The following is a 7,386-nucleotide window of genomic DNA, read 5'->3' as shown; positions in this document are numbered from 1 at the left end:
TCCTGTCTCCTATGCCCACAACACATGCCCTGCCCTGTTTTCCAGAGAAATTACCTTTCTTGTTTATTGCTGTCACATCACAATGGTACATTTTTGCATCAATAGCATCCAGCCTTGCTTTCCTATTCACCCCACCAAGGACACACCATTTGCCTTTTCCACTCCCCGGCCCCTGCCCACAACCCACCCACCCTGGAAACCATCTGGTTCCCTGGTTCAATGTGGCAAATTTCTTCCTTGCAATTCACTTCCAACCAAAAACAAAACACAAGACCCCAAACACCCTTTGCAGAAGTCTAGCTGTAGAGAGCTCCAAGTAGCATATGGAAATCCTATCTCATGAGAATATGACACCAGGACTCCTTTATAAACCCAGCCCTTAATCAGATTCGCAGCCCATCCCTCCAAAGTGTATTATGAACTCAGAAATCCTCTGTGATGACTGAACAAAGACCCACTCCCTTCCCAAGGGATGGGCGTAGGGAACAGCAGGAGCACACCTTCAGCTTTGAAGCAATAAATAGGAGGAGCCAGGAGGGGAAGGGTTATGAAACTGGATAAGGATTTAGTTTGCAAGGGAGAGATTAAAGATTGACAAAACCAGTCTAGTCTATTACACATCTTCTAAGTGGGCCAAACGAAACACCTGCCTTACTTTGCCCTAACCCTGCTCCTTTAGCTTTGGGAATTTACTTGTCATGTCTGCCACCTCCTGTTCATATTTCCCATCAGCAATCCTTCCTTTTTAACATATGTCTGTTGCGGCATTCTTTTCCCCATAAGGGATCTTGTGCATCCTTTCTGACAAATAAATAGAATGGAATGACATCACATCGCCGAGTTGCTACTTTTTTTTCTGGATTGTGGAGGTGTAATTCTAAATACAGTAGAAGAAAGTCCGGTGTGAAGTAGGTTTAATTGTGCTCCACATTTTGGTAAGTGTTTGGTCTGCACAGGTGTTCTACTCTGATTACAAGATTACAAAGATCAAGTCCAAGCCTGCAAAATATGGAACCTGTCAAACATGGCCCAACATGTCATATATCAATTATATAATAATCAAACCTTCCAAGTGTTTGATTTCTTTGTGTTTCAAGAATAATTTATCCATCTTCTGTTGAGCCACCATACATGGTGAGTGGGCTTTATCCATAATTTCAGTTCATACATGAGGATTTGACACAGCTCTTGAACTTCTGCAAACCCCTTTTCACTTGCTGCCCCTCACTCCTGGAACCTTCTTCCCCCACGAGACACAAGGGCCATCACTTCTTTAACCAGCTTCAAAACAGAGTTGAAGACCATCCTGTTCAGAGAAGCTTTCCCAGGCATTGTGTGATTATCACTTGCTATTTGATGTTCTTTTTGTTGCCTGTTTTGTTGAACTATTTCTTATATTGTTACATATTTTATATGTATTATCCTACTATTTCTTAGATTGTACGCCATAGGCAGGTTTACTCTTATATATTAATTTTTTTATGTATAGCGCTGTGCAAATCTAGAGTGCTATAATAATAATAATAATAATAATAATAATAATAGAGGCCTCTCCCTAGAATGCACTTAGCACTACATGTAATTAGCTGACATGTCTGTAACAGTTTAATCTTTGTAATTTATTCTCCAATTGATAGTTGCAATCCTATGTATACTTGTAGGAAGAAAATAGCAACTAAATGAGGGACCGAGGCAAACTGACAGGAAAATAATTGTTAAACAGAGTTCAGTTGCACTTGTGTCCTACTGACAAGTTTCCCATGAGCAACACACTTACTCTGTGGACAGAGTATTGGACTAGAGAGGACTTTGACCTGATCCAGCATGGGTATTCTTACACCATTGAACTCAGTGAGGGTTATTTCCAAATAAATACGCATTGAATCGAACTGAGAGTGCTCTTGCAGCAAACACATTTGTAAAGTATTTGCCTCTTAGTTTAAGAGTAATGCAGTTGATGCTGGATATTCTGTAATCTCCAACTGTCCTGGTTTGGTAAGGACAGTCCTGATTAATCCTCTGGCTTTCCACTTTTCCAGCTGCTTCTAAAATGTCCCAGTTTCTCTCTCCTCCTACTTTATCCCTTTGTTCTATGCTTACTTCAGTTGCTGCCATCTGAGATCAAAGTGCAAAAATATTTTGTACTCAGTTAACACAGCAGAGGAAAGAAGGAGAGGAAGATGGAGTCTTGACTTTTTCAGTAGGCTTGGGAAAAAGCAAACTGCCGCAGCCTCTCCAAGAAAATGTGCTCTTCCTCATTTTTGCCATCTTAATTGCAGCCCGCTGCTACTTGGCCACACCTTTGCTGGTTTAAATCTGAAATTTTAGAGGGAATGATATTCAGATATATTTTCCGGTGAAGACTGAGATTCAGATGCTCTAATACATGAGATGGTTGGTGTAAATGAATATCTGCATGCATGCACACCCATGTCCTCTTTGTGGTAACTAAGGGGCTGAACAGATTGATCCTAAGGGGCAGCCTGCACCCGCCTTTTTTGTCATTGGATCGGAGCTGCAGCAATTACACACTGCAGTCCCAATCTAGCATTTCCACGGCACAAAAAGGAGCTGCAAAAAAGCAGCTCCTTTTTGTGCCATGGAAAGGGTGTTTTAGTTGCTGCGGCGGCGGCAGCTTTTCATTGTTTCTTCAGCACAGCACAAGACATGGCATGATGCTGCCTGCTGTCTAGTCAGTTGGGCAGCGTGGGAGCAGCATGGGGCTGGTGTCAGTGTGGCCGGTATGCGTATGCATGCCCCCACTCCGCCCCAAGGTTGGCTCTTTATGCTGGTCTGTTGAGGCTCTAAGCTGCTGTACAAATCTACCTGACTCAAAAATTGTCTTTGTCACTTTTACTTCATGCAAAGGGATCATATAGCAGTTTGAGACTATCTGAAAGAGGTTGTATCATAAGCTTTCAAAACCTTGGTCATGCTTCAGAGGAAGTAGACAAGTCTACAAAAGCTTGTGTTACAACTTCTTTCACACAATTAGGCCCTTATTGTATAAGGAAAGGGAGACAACAGTCAGCAAGAGAGAAGTGGCTTTCTCTTTGCCTCTCCACATGCTGTTGTAGCACTTTTGTTCTCCTTCCAGAGGAAGTTGGTTGTAAAAGCATACCTTTTGCCAAATGGATTTTTTCAGGGCAACAAAAGACATGCTTTTACAACTGTCTACCTCAGGAAGAGAACTGAAGTGCTTCAGCAACATGCAAAGAAGCAAGGAGAAAGCTGCTTCTCTCTCATGGCCTCTCGGCTTTCTTTTGTCATGTGATAAGGCTTCTAGTCTCAAAGGTGCTACAAGATCTCTTTGCCTATTGATATTTCAAACTAACATGGCTTTATCTCTGACTTTTACTGCAGTCAAGAGTCTGTTGTTTCCCTTCTTAACAACAGCTTCCACCTCTACCTATCATAGCAGGGATGAGGAATAAGTCTCAGCATCCCTCCCCATTATGTAGACTAAGGCTGATGGGAATTGCAGTGCAACCAAAAATGAAAGACCATACACTCACTACTTCTGCTTTATAGTGTACATGTAATACTCCAGAGGGCAGAGAGGATTAAAATAAGCTTTCAAAGTGAATGCTAGATTTTTTTTCTAGCACAGCCTGGTGTGTGTGCGTGGCACGCGCAAGTGCATAAGCAAGAGAGAACACATTTGTGCAATAGTTATATGAGTTGGATAACATGCTCCCTCAGATTATTCAAAACAAAAAAAATTGCTAGTGGCTGAATATCATCAAGGCACAAGTGCTGTAGTAGTTGTGCCTCCCTCTCATACATCAAAGAATGGAAATGCTCCAAGTGATTGTGGAACCCTAGGCCAAATGCTAAGGAGGGGCAAGGAGGAGCTCTTTAGTAGGTGTTCCTCTCTATGTGCTCTTCTGGGAATTACTGAAATCTATAATCAAATCTGACTCTTCACCTCAATTCCTCACACTGGCTGGCAGGATACTCAAAATGGAGCAATTGTGAAACACCAACTCTAATCTGATGGGTTGCTGAAATATGGGTGGCTCTTGTGAGGGTGGAAGAGATGACTAATTGGGGAAGACACAGCTATGACTATAGAACCAGAATGCTTAGGATCATATGAACACTTACTTAAGAGTAAGCCCCATTCAGCTCAGTGGTGGTACTTCTGGACAGACATGGTTAAATTTATTTATTTATTTGATTTATATCCCACCTTGGATCCATACAGGATCCAAGGCTGTTTCAGTTCTTCATCCTTTGAATGCGATAGGTTGCTCACAATAAATGAGCACTATTTCATGTTCAAAAACAAACAAGGTATAATATAGTTTAATATAATAGAATTATAAATAGCAATAGCAATAGCAAGTACATTTCTATACCACTTATCAGTGCGCTTAAGCACTCCCTAAGCAGTTTACAAATTGTAAACTAATTGCCCCCAACAATCTGGGCACGAATTTTAGCAACCTCAGAAGGATGCAAGCCTGAGTCGAGCTTGAGCCCTTTTGCTGGTATTGAACCTTGCGGTTTGTGAGTGAGTAGCTGTAGTACAAGCATTTAACCACTGTGCCACCAGGGCTCCTGGTGCATATAATATAACATTAAGGAGAATGCTGCATATAATATAACATTATATATAGATAAGTGGGCCTTTCTGTTTAAGCAAGTTTTCAATGTGTTATTGCTCATGGGTATGTGTGCTTTACTTTTAATTTTAGAATGCCTTTTAATCATTTTATAATCTTTTAATGTGATGATTTTTTAACTTTAAAAGTATAGTTAGCTTTTGATTGATTTGTCTTGTGAGCCATCCTGGAGGATGCTCCAGAAGAAAAGCAATAAATAAATAAATAACATTTATTTATTTACACCTATATACTACCTTTCTATAAAACGAGAGTGGAAAAAACCTCTTTCAGCTCTAGTACTGAATTCAGTTTCAACAAAATTATCAGGCCTTATTGCATGGCTCAAAAGGCATATTTTATGCCAATGTATTTTGCTTAAAGCTCTTATTTCCAATAAAACTAGTGCGTTATAGTGGTTTGATTGTTGTACTATGACTCTGGAGACTAGGGTTTGATTCCCCACCTGGCCATCGAAACCCACTGGGTGACTTTGGACAGGTCATACACTCTCAGCCCCAGAAAACCTCATGATAGGTAGTCATAATAAATCAGAAGTGACTTGAAGGCACAAAACAACAGCTGCAAAACTCAGGTTTCCATAGGATGGAACCATGGCAGTTAAAGTGGAACTTTCGATACCATCGACCATGGTATCCTTCTGGAATGCCTGAGGGAGCTAGGTATCGGGGGCACTGTGCTCCAGTGGTTCCGTTCCTATCTCTCGGGCAGATTCCAGATGGTGAGGCTGGAGAACAGCTGCTCTCGTAAAAAAGAGCTGACATCTGGCGACCTTGAGGGTGCCTTTCTATCCTCCACACTATTTAATATTTACATGAAGCCTCTGGGAGAGATCATCCGGAGACATGGAGCATGGTGTTATCAATATGCCGATGACACCCAGATCTATCTCTCTATGTCTCCGACTGATACAGTGACTAAGGATGGTATCTGTCCTCTGGATGCCTGCCTAGAGTCAGTAATGGGCTGGATGAGGGAAAACAAACTCAAGCTGAATCCAGAGAAAATGGAGGTACTCGTGATAGGTACCCAAGGTCCAGGGTTGGAGATTTGTCAACCTGTCTTGGACGGGGGTCACACATCCCCTAAAGGGCGAAGTTCGCAGTTTGGGGGTATTTCTGCATCCATCTCTACAGTTATCATCTCAAGTAGATGTGATGGCCAGAAGTACCTGGTATCAACTTCAGTTGATACGCCAACTGGACCCTACCTGGACCAAAAGGACCTTGAAGCAGTGGTACTTGCACTGGTAATCTCTTGTCTTGATTTCTATAATGCACTTTACATGGGGCTACCTTTGTACCAGGTTTGGAAACTTCAACTGGTGCAAAATGCAGCAGCCAGACCGGTCACCAGAAAACCTAGGTCAGACCACATAACACCAGTACTAAAATCGCTTCACTGGCTGCCGATTAGATTCCGGGCCCAGTACAAAAGTGTTGATTATTATCTTTAAAGCCTTATATGGCTTGGGCCCGAGTTACTTGAGGGAACGCCTCTCTCTACACAATCCGCCCCGCACTCTTAGAACATCTGGGAAGAATTTACTAGATTATCCAAAGGTCAGATTAACAACTACTTCCCATAGAGCATATACAGCCATGGGCCCCATGCTATGGAACAACCTGCTGGAAGAGATCCATTTTACTACCACCTTAGATGCCTTCAAGAAGGCATTAAAGATGGATCTCTTCTGGCAAGCATACCCACCTGACCTTCTGTAAAGAAGTGAAGAAAATCCCACTTCTGGTCGTAATAGAATATTTGAAATAATTTTTTATTGTTTTTATTGTTGTAATTTTTAGACAATTTACAGTTTTTATAATATGTATCTTAGATAATATTGTCATTATAAGGCAATTTAATGGTTGTAATCCCACTTCGATCCATTGGGAGAGGTGGAAAAATACAAATAAAATTTATTATTATTATTAATTATTAGTGCTATAACTGTGTAATGGGAAAGAGCCAGGTGCATGGATGTATCTTAGGAGAGGGAGGGATGAAGGCATTGTTCCCCAGAGAAGAACTCTGTCCTCCAAAATTACAGTTTCCTTCAGTTCCCAAATGTATAGTATTGAATATCCATACATACCATATATACTCGACTATAAGACGACCTCATGTATAAGTCGAAGGCAGGTTTTGGGGCCAAAATTATGGATTTTGATATGACCCATGGCTAAGTTGACAATAAGACTTAAGGGCATGTAACAAAGGATTTAAAGGAAAGGAAAACAAAGAATTTACAAAATTCCAGCAGGCATAACTGTATGTGATCACACTAAAGACTAAATAGATAGAGAGTACAAAGAAGGCAGTGCTTCCAGGAGAGATTACACTCTTGACTTTTACCAGGGGACAGTTCCTTTTTTAATAAGAGTTAAAATACAGTATTTACATTGACCCATAGATAAGTCAACTCAGGTTTTTTGGGTCACTTTTTTGCCTAAAATTTCTAGACTTACACATGAGTATATACAGTAATTAGATATATGCATTTGCTTTGGATGACTAGAATAGAATCAGTGGATGAATTGGATTTGCCTAGGTGTTGACTCATCACTCAAAGTCTATTACCTGACGTTGGACAAGTCACATGCTCTCAGCCTCAAGGGAAGATAATGGCAAACCACCTCTGAACAAATATTGCTAAGAAAACCCCATGATAGGGTCACCATAAGTCTGAAATGACTTGAAGGCACACAACACACACACACACACACACACACACACACACACACACACACACACACAC

This window comes from Sceloporus undulatus, unplaced genomic scaffold (genome assembly GCF_019175285.1).
Source record: "Sceloporus undulatus isolate JIND9_A2432 ecotype Alabama unplaced genomic scaffold, SceUnd_v1.1 scaffold_16, whole genome shotgun sequence".
Taxonomy (NCBI): domain Eukaryota; kingdom Metazoa; phylum Chordata; class Lepidosauria; order Squamata; family Phrynosomatidae; genus Sceloporus; species Sceloporus undulatus.
The sequence above is the reverse complement of the archived record's forward strand: the minus strand, read 5'-3'. Positions refer to the sequence as shown.